This window comes from Neodiprion fabricii, chromosome 4 (assembly GCF_021155785.1).
Source record: "Neodiprion fabricii isolate iyNeoFabr1 chromosome 4, iyNeoFabr1.1, whole genome shotgun sequence".
Lineage (NCBI taxonomy): Eukaryota > Metazoa > Arthropoda > Insecta > Hymenoptera > Diprionidae > Neodiprion > Neodiprion fabricii.
In genome coordinates this window covers 6,950,123-6,967,169 of record NC_060242.1, presented here as the reverse complement: position 1 = coordinate 6,967,169, position 17,047 = coordinate 6,950,123, and the positions used below count along the sequence as shown (strand labels likewise).

The 17,047-nt window shown below is 35.3% G+C and overlaps 1 protein-coding gene across 1 annotated transcript in view; it reads left to right on the top strand.

Annotated features, from left to right (window-relative positions):
* Positions 1 to 17,047, top strand: part of LOC124179772 (disintegrin and metalloproteinase domain-containing protein 10-like) — a 200,365-nt gene that overhangs the window by 124,703 nt on the left and 58,615 nt on the right. The window lies entirely within an intron of this gene.

Below are 17,047 nucleotides of genomic sequence, written 5' to 3'. Positions count from 1 at the left end.
ATTCAGACGTGAAATATTCAGCGTCGAGAACGATTTCGTCAAATTTCGATGCAGCTTGAACGATTTACCTTGCGTAGAGGATTTTGTTCTTTCGAGTCGTTGAAATAAAAAATACTCATGAGAATACAATCCAATATCAAATTGCCCAAACAATGATTCATACGTGACGGTGAACAGAAAAGGTGTTTCCAAATATTGCAAACAATATTTAGAGTTGCGAAATTCTGAAAAATACCGGTTTAAGCAACAATGAATGATTTTTTGTTTGAATCGTATTGAAAGTTTGGCTTGTATTCAATTCTTTTACTTGCTTTATAGGGAAATTTTTCCTTCTTCTTATTCATTTTCTTCGATTCCAAATTCTAATATTTCGAATTTGGGATTGATTGAAAAAATTAGAATCGGAAAAAAAAATGTTAAAGGCTCAATTCCACTTCCTTGTAATGGAAAAAATCGTTGTTTCTAGATGAAGAATTTGTAGCAAAAGTAGAGAATTGAAAGAGGAATGAAAATGCTCATTGAATAATTTTTCCCAGAGTTATGGTTTAATGTGTACTGCAATCCAAAGTGTTAAAATTGCAATGAAACCCCTTAAATTAAATTGGAATTTTTATTGTTTTGAAAAATGCGCATCCAAAGTATCCAATAACGCGTAAAAAAGCCCTTGGACATTTTTGTCTCAAGTTTATAAAACCCTTAAAAGTCCAGATGCGGAAATCTTGAGGGTTATATTTGCCTCGATTAAAATGAAAAAACTTCGGTTACATGGCGCCGACTAGTTTTCTAGCTGTTACCGAAAAGTCTAGTATCCGTTACTATTCTTTCTCGTTACGATCGCTGTTGCTATATTTTCTTGCAACTGTTGCGAAAATTCAATGCTCGAGCAACAATAAATTAACGTTGAAGCCTTATTTAACTAGAAAAGTAGAGTAAACCTAACAAACTGATTTCGCGTTGCAATTACCAAAAAAGGATCGACGATAACGCAAAATGTTTACGCGTACCTCGTTTTTCGTAATTTTAACAATATTCAAACAGTTTTTATTTTTTTTTTTTAACGATACCCGTTTTACTCAATTTTTCTAGTTACTGTAACAAATGAAATTTTGTCTCAGTGCAAACTTTGACGTCGCGAGGACATTTTCCGGCAGTAGTTGTCTTCGGTGGACCGCATCCTGTACATTCCGAATAGGAAGGATCGGAGAACCCTCCTCGCCGATTCGCGTCACGTAACCTTATCGGTTAATTTGGTTTCACGCCGTGTGGCTTACGGGTTCCGCGGGGAACTCACTCGATTATGAATCCCGCAAGTATTGACTCTTCCGAGCCGGCGTTAGGCAGATCGGTATGTAGGCACGCGGGGCAGGCGAATTGCCGCCTTGCCGCCTTGCCTTAACCACGTGCTTAAAATGCACCGTGCGAAACTTTGGCGGACCTTTTTTCCGGATCTAACTACGGCTCTGTGCGGAACGCGCCGCCCAACGGTAATCCGGAGTCTATGGGATCGCGGTGGAAATATCGTGCTTGGAAATTCTAATCACAAAAGAAAGCCACGTCGTCGTCGCGCCTCGGGATCTGCTGAGCTAGGATTTCCCGCTTTTTTTCCCTCGCCAGACTCTGAAAGGCACCAATTAATCCCCCTCCAAACAGCCACGGTGCAGGCGGAGTCAGGAAAGATTACACATCACTTTTTACCCTGCAACCAGACGTCCACGTTTTTTCAATACCTCTTCTACTCGCGTATTTGATCTTTCGTGGATTGGATAATGTGGGGTGGAATGGGGAAGCGTCGTCGGGATAGGACGGTAGCTGCGAAATTGGATAGTGGAGACAAAGTGGGATGGTCAAGGATGGAATGGAATAGAAATTGATAAATTTTATAATGGGGGTAAAACGGGATAGTGAACGTATCGTGGAATAGTGAGGATAAAATAGAAAAGTGCAGGTAAAATGGGATGAAACAAAAAAAAGAAATTTGTTCCAGAAGCTGATTGAGATAGTGGAGGTCAAGGTGGAATAGCGGGAACACAATGGAATATCGGGGGCAAAATGGGATAGTGTAGCTAAAGAATTATAAAACTGGCAAGTTGTTGTAGTGGGGGCAAAATGGGATACTGGAAGTAAAAAATAACTGTAAATATAAGATGGAATAGTGGGAGCGAAATAGAATAATGGGGGTGAAATGGGATAGTATTAGTAAAACAGGTTAAAAAGGAAAAAATTTTTGCGTCATAAGTTAGTTTGGATAGTGAAGATGATATGGATTAGTAGAAGCACGATAGGATATCGGGGGAAAAATGGGATATTGTAGCTAAAAAATGATGTAATCAGCGAGTAGTTGCAGTGGGGGCAAAATGGGATACTGGGAGTAAAAAATAATTGTGAGTGTAAGATGAAATAGTGGGAGCAAAATGGGATAGCATAGTTGAAAAATGATGAAATCGGCGCGTTTTTTTAATGAGGGAAAAATGGAATAGTAGAGACAAACCGATACGTGCTTTCTATTTCGCCACAAGGAAGAAGCCAATGTTAATTTACCTAATTTTTGATCGTTAGATTATTGTCAGTATTCCTTTCGACGCGTAACAATAACTAAAGAGTGTGACAGCGGACTAACACGGGCAATATAATTTTTCCTTTCGACTTTTTTGGGCAGTTGACGAACGTTGGACGACTTTCATAACAACGGGTAGCAAGGCTCAAGCGTAGCAAAAAACAAAACGAGCCTACCCTTGCAGACTTGGGTACCTTACCAGAAAGGCATCCCAAGTCGATCTCTCCGATTTGATTTCTTTTGTAATATGTTACAGTAGCCTAAAACTAAGCGAGAACTATATTTTTTCATCCGCCATTAGACACTTTAAGATGATGAAACCACCCTCCAAAGTAAGGCGTGTCAAGGGGTGATTTGGCAGTTTCACCCTCAAGAACATGATATTTTTTAACAAATCCAACTGGAAAAGTTTTCTCATAACGAGAAATGAAAAATATAATTTTCTCAATTACAAAAAAAAAACAATCACTACCAAATCGCCCCATGACCTGCCTTACTTTCGAGGGTAGTTTCATTCCCTTGAAGTGTTTAATGGCGGCTAAAAAAAAAAAATACGCGTCCCTTAGTTTTTAGTCCACCATAAAATATTACAAAAGAAATGAAATCGGAGAGATCGATCCGGGATACCTTACTCGTTAGATATCGTACAACTTTGTAACGACAACTTTGTCCGCAGTCGACTTTTATACTGCACGGCTGCTACGGTAAAATGGGTGGTTTACATCACGTGGTTTGGTTAATTCGTTTGATTGCCGTACGCACTCCACAAGATTTTAATTAGCCTTATATTAGCAGGGTGAATATCGAACGAGTGGACCCTCGTTGGCAAACCCACTTCCTGCGATGAAATGAGAGCTTGCGGGGCTTTTATCGGTTATACGTATCACGCGTCCGTGGGTGTGCGGGCGGATATCGCGACTGCTGAAAAATTGAAACGGATTCGTACAAAAATGTTGAGTGGCGATTGAAGAAACAAAAAAAAAAACAAATCAAATCCTCTCAAAGCAGGACCTTTTTAATGCGCACCGGCTTTTTCTCCATTAACATTTCTTCCAACACGTATCTACATATAGTGTGCTCGGCCGGTTTTACTCTTTTACCAACACTGCTCGGCTCGTTCTATTCGCCAAATTTTCGCTAAGTGAAATTGAAAACGTTACAAAGTATTATACGTGTATAATGTTGAATAGTATTAAATTTTCGTTACTGCAATTATTGTTCAAACGGTATTGTATTTAAAATATATACGGATTTTATAGTGAAACGATAAATGACGGTATTAAAAATTTTCTAACTACGTGAACAAATTTTTTTATCCCTTGATATTCTATCTATTATTTAATTCGTTACGCACGGTATCTAATGTTTCCGATCAGTGGCTACTACCAAAACGTTCAAACAGTCGTAGTAATATTTTTTTACATTCCTTGTTTAAATGGTCAAAAATTACCGAGCCAAAATTCTCTCGTTCGCTTCGCGATAGGTTTTAAATAAGGAATAAAGTTTACCGCGGAACGATGTTACATACGACATGACTTACATATTACACTATCACCGAAAGAAATTTTCAGTTCCGGTTACCGCTCGGTCCTCAATTATTTCCATTTTTTACCACAATTCCAACGACACGCAAACAGTTTTTTTTTTAACGATACCTGTTTCACTCAATTTTTCTCAGTGTAGACATCGAATCCTGACACGACGAAAAATCAAAGCACAAATATAGTTTGCCTATTTCTTACGTCTCGCGTAATATTTGTCCATCGGAAGGCGCGGCGTGTAAAGAAAAAAAAAAAAAAACAAAAAAAAAAATGTTGAATCTGCAACGTTAATCGTGCAGCTTCAAAAGACATAGTCGACCGCTTTAATCAAGCCTGGGTACCTTAGGGTTCCCTTGAGACTACCCCGGTTCCTTCAAACACACTCCGCGCCACGTTTCAAAGACTCTGTACCCAAGTCGTGCCCTCAGGAGCGAACGCCTTCGCTTTGCTGAAGATGAGGGTCTCGTGTTTGAAACGGACGAAGCCGGTGCCGTTTGTGTACTGACCATGTTCAACTATTTGACCAGGTATGAATGAATCTTGATCCGTCGAATTAGGCTCGCCGTCCACGATATCATTTTTCAAAATCCGGCCCTCCACAATACTCTAAACTTTGGTCCAAGCAGTCAACCTTCAGTCGCGGTTTCGGTTATAATAAATCGGTTATTAGGGGGAAATTTTTGTCCAGGGGGAATTTTATCCTCAAGTTTTTTTAATGGGGAGATTTTTGCCGACCAACCGAATGAATTAATGCTGCTTTTTTACACCTTCACAGCGACCGTAGGAGCTTTTTCACTTTATTGTCGGATTTCGTCTGACATTTCTTTCGCCTGTTCGCACCCCGAAATTACTACTTTTCTTTCAGACATTTATTATTATTAATCGTACTTACGATGCGCTGGTGTGTGAAGAACAGCCGGCTTGTTGATGTATCGTTGTAAACGATGAATCGTATCGATGATAAATAATTGCTCCTTCTCGGCTTCTGAGATGACCGAAGTGCTTCAACGTTATTAATCAATCAACTATTTCCTTTTCGTTTAATCTGTGTTCGCGTGTGGTTGTGTAATATTCTGTGCCTGTTTTACAGAATTGTTAGTTAGGTTTGTTAGATTGATTTAAGGGGACTGTAGAGGTTCGAGATTTTTAAACTTTACGGGACTTTGATTGTTTATAACAATGGTAGAATTTAATATAACCGGTTCATACTTTCAGGGATGTTTATTGGCATATTTTTACGAATAATTGTATTGTATAGCAGGGTTTCTAGATCAATAATATGGACGGTCTAACCTAATTTGTGCAATGAGGTGAAATTGGGTTTTAACCACGATCTCAAACGAACGAATAATCCAATCCGAAGTCTCTTTGTCCGGATCTCTTTACGGGCCTCTTCTCTATCGATCCCTCCTGAAAAATTGACAATAAAATGAAAATTATAAAAATGGCGATCAAAAAACTCAAAATTATAAAAAAAAAATCGGGACGTTTGCTATCATAAAATCGTGACAGCATTATCTATGGATTACATTTTATTTTACATCTCACCGTAATTATTTCAGAGAATTGAAGAAGCTTATTTCCAAGTTGCGAAATTTTTCAACTACTCCATGCATTTTTATGGACGAGACGTATACAGAGTTCCATATTTGATTTACTTGCAAACGAGCTTTACCAAAGTTTGTAAAATCTTGACGGTAACTTTTTTTTATTACCAAAACTAATCGGCAAAAATTTTGTTCCGCTTTTCGCATCCTCTTCAGAAAAGTTATTAAATCTCCTCGGATGGGATCAAACGAACCCTAAAGTCGGATAAAAACTGTATTAGAAATCAGAATATACTTTTGATTATATGCAATATGAAAACGTGCAGAATTGCGTTATTGTGCGAGCTTGCGAGCGAGCTTGCAAACATGTATCTCGGTTAACTTGTCAGCTTCGAACGTATCAACAAATTGCTTAAAAAAATGTCCGGGAATGTTTGCTTTTGCCATGTGAAATGAATTCGTTGATATCTCTGAATATGCCTGAATTTTTAAAGAATCTTCTCATTATTTTTGAAATTTCCGTTTCCGAAAATTTTAAATTTTGATTGATGGAGGAAGAATCGCAAATATTGGATACCTGTTTGTAAAAACGTTGTGCATTGCGATTAAAAATTTTCCGGGGCATTGAACGAATAGTTTGGTAAAGGCAGCCTTTACAAATTTTCGAAAACGGAAATTACAAAGTAATGAAAAAATTCTTCAAAAATGCATGTAATACAAAAAAGTTTTGAAACGAATCTAGAAGGTGGAAAAAAAGTTCCAAAACTGTGATTCGAGTTAGTCAAATTAAAGTTGTTGTTATCAGTATCGTCTTAAAAGATCTCAAGCCATGAAACAATCTTGTTGTTGTTAATTTAGTATAGAATCGATTGAACAATGAAAGGAAACAAAATTAGGAAAAGTTTGCGATCTCGGCATAAAAGAGAATGAAAAATAGAACGTTAAGTTGACTTTCAAAAAAATGTCAACACCTCTCAACTATTTTCATCTCAATTTTCAATCACGACAATTCACTTACCAGGCTTAGAATTATGGATGAAAGACAAAATAAGATAAAGAAAAAAAAATCAATCGTAACGAGTTTGATTTCCGACGGTGCAAGGATAACTTGATCAATTTCGTCGTTGAACAATTTTTCCAGACGCAAACTCGTTGTGTACTTTCAATTATTTTCCCATCGTACATACTAACTTCGCACTTTGAAGAACGAGACGTTCTTTTGACCCGTGCCGCGAAACTTTAACGGGCCTCTGAATAATAATTACATAGGTACCCATGCTTATACGTTATTTCATAAGCCATGGACCGTCGTGAAAATAATTTCCAACTGCGAATATACGCTGACTCGGTCGAAAGCTTCAATTTTCATTCCGTCGACGCCTCGCCTCGCCAGCGAGTTCTTTCCCTGCTCGGTGTACATATATACTTGTATATACACACCTGGAACCTTTTATATATACACATACATACATACATATATATGTAATATATATATATTAAAATCAACTCAGCATTTATTTGCATTATATTATTACGATGCATATACTAGGTGAACTTTTTTCACATCTATATTTCTCTCTATCCATCTCTCTCTCTCTCTCTCTCTCTCTCTCTCTCTTTCTCTCTCTATCTCTCTGCCTCCGACCAAATCTCGAAAACTCGCGTTTTTCGCTGCAGAGTAAATACAACTTGTATATTTATATATACATACAGCTTTTGGAGATGTACGAAAAAATATTGGCAAGTTTTTTCTGCAGCTGCATTCGGGCTGAACGAACGGAAAGTGTGATTAGAGCGTACTTTCTTTTCATAAAGTCTAATTAAGGAGAAATTCTCGTATCAATTCGGAATAACGCCAAGTCTGACATTTTTATTTGTCGTTTTATTTCATTTACTTTGGACTTACTTATTTCACCGTGACAAGCTTTTGCCGGCTAATGAAATATATGTTTGTATACGTATATACACGTGCAAACACGCAGCTGCGGTCACGGGGCACACGCAACGTTTTAGCCAAATTAGTACCTACTCGTAAATTTCTACCAATTAGGCGTGTAACCGCCAAGTACCGAAATATTGATAAATTAGAAGTTAAATCGGAGCGACGGTGGTCAAAAAGCGTGAAGTTTGGTGACTCGAGTTGAATTTTTTTGAAAACAAAAAAAATAAAAAATACCGTGACTTTGAATGAAAAATAAGTAAAAATCAATAGACGCAAATTTAAACCGAGTATATTCAGGTGTTGAATTATTATGAATAATTTGGTGGACAAAATTTTCATACATTTTATTTTTTAGATAGCATCTTAAAATTTTTAGAACAGTAGTTTTTAGCGCTGGAAACACAAGAGTGAAACAGGTTATTTTTCTTTGAATAATTTTCAACAAAATTGATCTTAGTCGCGTTGAAATTTGTGTATTTGAAATATTTTCCCTAACTTAACAAGAAGGTATCGGTCTATTTTAAATTTAGCTATTTTCTCACGATGATAATTTTTTTTTTCCTTTCTGTTTAGACTGTACAAGTTTTAATAACACCAAAAATCAAATATCTGCACACTACTTTATTCCTTAAGTCGATTCGAATCGCTTTTAGTCCCCTCGATTTTTCCTCCGATAAATTTATACGTCGCAATCGCTATACGTATATGCATTATAATGTTCCCCGATGTCGGAGAAGTAGAAGAAGAAGAAGAATAAGAAGAAGAATATACCTAATAACGCCAAGAATATAATATTGACTCGAAGTTAATTAATTGTACATAGCGTCATTAATTATTATATAACACTCAATTACCTCCAGGGTGGGTGGAAAATTTTAACGCTCCTTCGGGAAGAAGAAGGTCCTTTCCGAAAGTGATTTTAATCAACGCAACCGAGATTCGGCTGCTTTGGACAGGCTTGAAGCCCCGTCGCTTTTCTTTACTTCTTTTTCTCTCCTAAAACCATCTGCAGCTGGGTCACAACTTTCTGATAATTCATGCAAATTAACCGTCTTCTTCGTTGGAACCGCGAATCTCATGCTTCAAACATCAATTAAATTTTCGACCGTTTCGAAGTAAATATCGGAGGAGTTGTTTTTCTTCGCATATACATATATATATATATATATATATATATGTGGGTGTGTAATACAACTTATATAATTGGTACGCATACTCGTTATAACTCGGAACAGATTTTTTTGACGTTTTCAATCTTACCCGTCAGCCACTTACTGATTTTTTTTCATCTTTTTTTTTTCTTTCTCGTATTCTTTGAAGTCAACTTTTCAAACTCCCGCCATTTTTTTACGCAAATTACGAACATTATAGAAATTTTTTCACACGAATCAATCAATCAATCAATCATTCCTCGTATTCTTGACGAACTTTCGCTGAATTTGGCAGGAGCGCAATTCTTTATTTTTTTCTATTTCTAAAGAGGAGAAATATAATGTATAATATTTATTTGATTTTTCTCATGATGAAGAAAGACTCGTCGAGTTTTGGTCAAATATATTTTATAATACGTAAACGACGTGTCGACGGAACTCGCCGAACATCTTCAGATTATGAATTAAAATTAACAAAATGCTTAACTAGACATTCGCTTTTGAGTAGAACGTATCAGTTATGGTTGATAATTTCCAATGTGTGCTTGCCACCCTTGGAATCGACAAATAAGGCCCAAAACAATAGTTTATGAACTATTTCAGATTTTTAGCTTGACTGGAAATGGTGCCAAAATCAATTTGAAATTGAAAAAAAAAAACATCTTCAACTTTCGATTAAAAAAATTAAAACCTATTGTTTAGATCCTTTCATTTGGTCAGAAAAAGAGGATAAAAAATAGAAGAATCTTCTTTTTCTTTTAACCAAGTAACACGAATGAAACGATAGTTTCTAATTTTTTTCCGAAATCAATTTGAAGTTGAAAAAAAAAATTCTCAACCTTCGAGTAAAAAAACTAGAAACTATTGTTTATATCGTTTTACTTGCTCAAAAAAAAAGGGGGGGGGGGGGGGGGGACAAAAAGGACAAAAATCTTCCTTCATCTTTGAAAAAAATAAAATGAATGAAACGATATTTTCTAATTTTCTTACTCGAAAATTGAGATCATTTTTTCCAATTTCGGAACGATTTCGACACCATTTTAAAAACAAGCTAAAAATCTGAAACAATTCAGACACTGTTTTTTCGTCATTATCTATCGACTGCAGGGATGGTCCTCGCAGATTACGTTTAAAATTTCTGAAAAACATAGATTCAAATATCATATTCCTCACATTTGAGGTTAGGTCTGATTATCCTCGGTGAGACGGTAATTGGTAAAATATTGTTTCACGCATTGCGTAACTTGCGTATGATATATGCATTTGCATACGTTACACGATACCCACAAATCGCAATATACCGTGCTTCCATTTTTTTTTTTCCGTACGGCGAAATCGTCCAATTTATTCTGAAGAATTTTGCCGACAGAAAGCCGCAGGAATATCACGTTACACATGCACAAGCGTTTTACACGCATCTATACATATGTTTCCATCCTTCCCAACTGATCAATTATGATACGGTTATTGTTATGTTGTAACTCTGCGGCGTTATCATCAACGTTGTATGTTATCAACTTTGATTGCCTGTCGACCAATTAATTACAACCTGTAATGAATTATAATTAATTATAATGCGAGGCGGTAACTTATCGCGTATGCACGTTGTATGTATTGCGAAATATCGTACGCGATGAAATCACGTAATTCAAAAGTTTCCTCCAACTTGTGTACTTGAAGCAGTGAACTTTATACGTACATCGAGTTGTTCAGCATTTTAGCAAAGCTTTTACCGCGATGATTCTGCGACACGTTTATCTGAGGTACTTTGTTTTTTTTTTCAATTTTTCGCCTGTTTATTCAACGGAAAATTGTAATTTGTCAAATTTCACGTTGCCGGATAATCGGGACTCGTTCTTCATTTTTTTGATATTTTTATTGTTATTATTGGTATTATTGTCGTCACTCTGTATAAAACGGTTTCAGTGTAACGTAAATTTTTCAATTTTACCGTACGATGAATCTTGCAGTGCTTTTTTTTTTTTTTTTTTTTTGATTGAATTAAATTTTATATCCGCGAATCCACCGACACTGTTAAAAATTTCTATACTGTATTGAATATTTTATTCGAATACGTTCAACCGTTTATTCAATCTACAAATACAATAAATTGACTAAACAGTTCAGTAAATTCAAATTACTTTTTTTCCTGTGTTTTTCTTATAAATTTTAGTAAAATCAAACATTTTTATCGTAAACTTGACCGAACTTCACCGAATTTGTAAATTTAATTAACTTATTTGTGCAGTAAATGTTTAGTAAATTGATAATCATTTTCACAGTGGTGCTAAACAGGCAAATTTGTCGGAAATTTGATTAATTGAAAAATGTGACATAATTCTGAGTGAAAATAGAAAAAGAAATCGTACGAATTTAAGCAGACGAAATTGGAATATCTTCGGTATTGACGAATGATCGATTAATCAGGGTGTGAAATTGTACAATATTTTTTTATGCGCGTTTTACGCACTTGTATTTTATACAGGCAGGGTAAGTTTTTTTTTTTTTATTTGTTCCTCTCCTTCTCGGTATTTGTTATACTCGGAGGTTTTTCGTTGATTTGTATTACACCGACTGGTTTGGGGGATTTAATGAAGCGTTATTCAACGAGCAAACTTTATGTACAACGGATTTCGCCCTCGATTTCGATGTCACGAATAAATTCCGAGCTTCGGCAATACGCTTGCGCGCCCCAACCTGGACTATACCACCCTTTGCAACATAAATTCCAATCAGATTTTCAATATGGGATTGCGTTTTGCTGGTGTAATACAGTTATTTGAAAACTAAATTTACAAAACTTGAATCTTTGTCAAGCGGGTTTTCAAAATTACGTTTATAATTAACACAATTTTCAACCATCGAATTAAGATTCAATTCTCTCATCCAAATACTGCGATCGTTACAAGTTGGAATATTTTCATTCACGAGCTGAGAAATTTTTTTACCCGTAAGAAAACTCTCGATTATAACACCGGTAGGATAACGAATTTTGAGTCTGGATTCTAAATGTCAAATTTTCATTTCTTGCACGTGACTGATGAAAGAAAAAATAGTTTTATTAGATATAGTTTGCTTTTTTAGAAACCAAAACGATATTTCGCATGTTAAGCAAAAGTTACGTATTTTCTCAAATATTTATTGCAAATAACAATTACGAAAACTTTAGCTTCGCATTTAATTCACATTCAAAAATAATAATTAATCACAGGTCAACAAACAAAAAAAAAAATTTTTTTTTCATTTAAATAAATAAATTTTGATTCTATACGTCGAATAATAACAAAAATCGTTATTTATTACTTGTAAAGCTTACTTTTGTCTTTTTTACGTTGATGAATAAGTCTCAAAGTTTTTAGTCGATAGCCATGACCAAGAAAAAAAAAATAAAAATTCTACTCATTCTTTAGTTACACGTTAGAAATAATCCACTTCTTCTCTTCGCTTACTTTAGCTCTAGCCTTCAAATAGTTGCACAATTTTCTTTGCACTGCAGGGCGAGTAAACAGCGCGAAACATCGCGCAGTTAATCTTTCTTCGTTTTTCTCGAACGAAATGAAAGAAGAAACAAAAATAATAATGAAAACAACTTGTTAAGTACCTCGTAAGCTCGTAATTTTTAATCAACCTCGTCGGCTTGAGCGAAAGTAAATTGTGCATAAAGTTTTTAAATATTGAACGTTGCATCACGCTGAGACTCGTCGTTACAATACATAATACAATACATTACAGGTATTCCTCTTACCGTATTTTCTTCCCCACTGTTTGAGCTTTCCTTTTATTTCGATCCTTTTATCCAACAGCGGGTTTAAAAATTTAATTCTCATTAGGAAAATGTTCGATTCATTCGATATTCATCTCCTTATTCTGCGTCGTTTTCATCCGCGTAAAGGTGCAAGTAAGATCGATTTACAAAAAATTATACGAGGACTGAGAAAACGATTTATTCTATGACGCAACAAAAACGTGAAATAAATCTTACTAGCAATGCATTCCCGTAAATTTGTTTTTTTTTTTCTGACACGTAATTCCTTGAATCGAAATTTCATTATTCAAATTCGAATACCGTATCTGTTCGACTCTTTATAGTTTTCCAAAATTTCTCCTTGTTCACAAGCAAATGGAATTTTTCTCGAAGTAACAAATGAATATTTCAACAGCTTTATATTCGAATGAATCTCCGTTTTTTCGCGCTATGCAACGTAGCGACAAATCCTACACTGATTTTTAGTTTCGGTTACCGCTCAGTCCTTAACTATTTTCATATTTTACCCCAATCGAAAAATACAGTTTTAGGTAGAAAATGAAAATTAGTTTTCTAACTGTTACCGAAAAGTCTAGTATCCGTTGCTATTCTTTCACATTACGATCACTCTTACTGTATTTTCTCGTAACTGTTGCTAAAATTTAATTCTCGTGCAAGAATAAATTGACGATAAAGCCTCGTTTAACTAAAAAAGTAGAGTAAACCTCACAAACTGATTGCGCGTTGGAATTACCAAAAAAGGATCGACGATAGCGCAAAATGTTTACGCGTACCTCGTTTTTCGTAATTCCAACAATATTCAAACAGTTTTTTTTAACGATACCTGTTTTACTCGGTTTTTCTAATTACTGTAACAAATGAAATTTCTCTCAGTGTACCGAATAACAATATGCATTCTGCGTCATCGGTTATATATAAAAATCGTCGACGTGCGGAAAGTTTTGGGTATAATATATTCCAAGTTTTGCGAAGAATTTCCTTTTCCTCTATTTCTAACCGTCGAGGGTTTTTTCTCTCTCTCTCTCTCTCTGTTCGCCGTTAAATCACCACCCTAGATTAGATTCGGAGGCACGAGGCTCCGGCGGCTGCAAGAACGGTTTAATAATGCACAAGGATTAGCATTCGGCGAAATCTCGGTTAAACGGATGCATCAACATCTTTTTGCCAAGCTCCAACCTCCCAAACAAGAAACGTACATCCGGATTTACCTTCTTCCTACAGTTTAAGACGGAGAGTTTTATTATCTCGAGGAGTCGCCGTTTTCCTCGAATTTTCTCTAAACCTTACAACACTCGAGCACAGTAGACTTGTTTCCTGACCAAAATTACAAGCGTCTATTCCCTGAGTGAAATATCGTATCGATTCCGTCGATATTTATTTTTTATTACAATTCATGAAACTTCAATTACAGTATTTCGGGGGTCGAAAAAGTAGCCCTTGAATTATTTTACATCTTTATTTATTTATTTATTTATTTTTTCTACCGCTAGTTAAAATTTTGTCTTATTTTCGTACCATTTTTTATACCAACATATTTCATTTATAACTCGATGTATAATCAATAAATCAGGGTTCTTAATTTCATAAACTTACGTAGGTACATAATTTTTCATTTTTACTACATGCTTATGAAAGACATTCATTATGTGATAGATCGAACATCGTGTTCGATATGCGTAATTATACGTGTAACCCTGAATTATTTGTTTACCAAACAAGTGAATAATTGATTTTATTTTGACAATTTCACTTTGTAAGATGTAATTCAATTACGAAGACATTTAGTTCAGGTTAAATGCTTTGATATTATTCGTTTCCTTGACATTCGTTTGGTTGTAACTTCTCGTTACCAAAGATCTCCCAATCTTTGGCAAGGTCTGAAAAGTTTCGTATTTTTGCAAGGAATTTTTTGGTGAAAATTAAATTCATGAAAATATAACGCATTTTAGCAAAAAAAAAAAGAAAAACAAAATAAATGAATAATTTATCAGCAGTTCGGAAAAAAAAATATTTTCCTTCCATCTCCACGTCATCGTTGAGAATTTCCTGTATTAACGATTGTTTCGTATGACTGACGGATATTGGGATATAAATTAGTGCGAAATTAAGACAACTCTTTAGTACCAGCTGTCGAAAATATGTGAAACAATTTAGAGGTTACTTTTTCGATTAAAGCGTTAAAGTTGAAGCAAAATCGGAGGTGGTGAGGGTTGATGGCGGGTAGAATTGGCATGGAATGCCCTATTTATCATGTATATACACATACATTCCTGTATGTATGCATACGTGGAGGGAGAAATTCGTTTTGGTTTAAGCGAAGAAATTTATTAGTCAACCGAAGAGCGTAAAGAATATCGATTTATCTATAACGCGAAAGCTTTACACGTCAACTGGGCGGGTGATTATTTTTTTTTTATTTATTTATTTATTTTTATTTTTTTTTTTTTACATTCCTCTTTTCATATTTACCTTTCCCTCCCGCCGAAAGAATTATTTATCACAGGAACATTGGTTATTTATCATCGCATCACGCGCACGATACTTATTTTAAGGTGTGAAATTTATTTAACGCGCATCGAAGATTGCTCAATTTTTGCACATTTGTTATCTAGATGAAAAAATTGGAATACTGGTAAAAAGTAGAAGAAAAAAATTGCGTCCAAACAGATATAAGTAAAAAGAGAACTGTGATTTTCTAAAATTGTTTTAACAACAAAAATCTATCACTGGTACAATTTTTTATAAATTATTCTGAATCATCTCGTTCGTAGAAGAATTCAGAATAACTGAAGATGTACGGATTTGAAATGTGAGAAAATCTGACGAGAAATTTCATTCGAGTTACGTACGAAGAACCGTCAGTCGGACGGTTTTTTTTACTTTTATTTTTTTTCGTTTTTTACTCCTCTTACTTTACTTTGCTCACTTTTTTCTCCCATTTTGTTTACGTAGTCAACGCGTCTAGCCGCTGTTCAATCGAGAGTGAAATTCTTCTCTCCACAAGCGTCGCCATCTCGAGAGTAAAGCGAATTAGTTTTAAGAGCTTGTCTCCTTCCCTTTTGTATCAACGCGATTACGAACCCTCAATCCTGCTGCGACGTTACGGCTGAGGACGTAAAGGAGTGATTTGATAGAAGAGTAAAAGAAAGAAAGAAAGTGAATTGAGGCGTGACTCGTGACGAGAGAACTCGACAGGTGTGAGAAGAAAAACTGGCTTATTCCGTCAGAGACTTGAATTATTTATTCTTTTTGCCACGATCCAATTTTACTTTTTTTTTTCCTCCTTTTGAAAAAATGGCAAACGTTTGAAAATTGAAGATTAAAAAAAAAAAAAAAGATCCAGTCAACTAAAGACTATAATGTTAATTAAAGAGGGTAAATTATCGAAGAATATTGTTTCCAAATTTGAAGAGAATCTTTTGAACCGTTTTTGAGAACTAGACGATTGACTTTATTGTCAATGACGATGCTACTCATTATTTGATTTCAATAAATAAAGAAACAAAAATATTCTCATTATACTCAATCTACGTTGTTTTGATTAAAACAAAGCCTGAAATCGAATTGAATAATTGATTGTCGACGTGTGCCTAAATGTCTAAAAATTGAACCGAATTTCAGCCATCTACTCTTATTAATCCTCTTAACGGTTATCGAAATATCGGTCGTAGAAATTCCGGGGTCCCAATATCTTTGTAACGAAATATGAGGCACCTGCACGAGGCCAGGGAAAAGGTACTTGACTCAATTCCGAAGATGCAGAGACGGAGAGACGAGAGTCGGAGGAAAATTGACGGAGAAACGTTTCTGAAACGGGACGAAAGTGCGGGACAGACGGAGGAGAGTTGGAAATCTCATCAGAGTCTGTCTTGTCTCGTTAAAGACATGCGAGTTATCCAAGCGCTTCGCTGTTTTCCCTCGGGATACGAAAGCGGAAGAATTATGAGCTGACTGGAATGTCGAAAAAGTGGGAAAAGTAATCTCAATAATAGAGAAAAAAATTTAACCATTCCAACTTTGATTGGAAAGAAAGTTTCGATTAAAAAACGCGTCGTCGAATAGATTCAAAGTACAGGAAATTATTTACGGGAATTCAATACTGGATGGGTTTATTCATTTGATATATGTATACTTTTGACCAAATCTATTCCAGAACGCAATATTTATTCAAAATAACGTTGATTAACTCAAATGAATTTATCTGAATTCAGAAAGAATGAATCACAGAGTTCGATTGGATTTGTTCGCACGATTTTAAGTTAACTAAGAAACTAATGGAATTGGAATTAAATGCAATCAGATGACTTGAAATGAATTTCCATTAATACAAGTTCATTCATATCACTTCAGATGAACTTTTATAGCTTTAAGTCACCTATTACATGACTAAATGATCTTTCATAGGTTCAAGTGTATTCAAAACACTACGTATGAACTTCCATAACTCCAAGTCCACTACAAATGGCTTCAGATACACTTCTGTAGCTTCGAGTCACTAATTCGCATGACTTTAAACGATCTTCCATAACTTCAAGTGCATTAATAT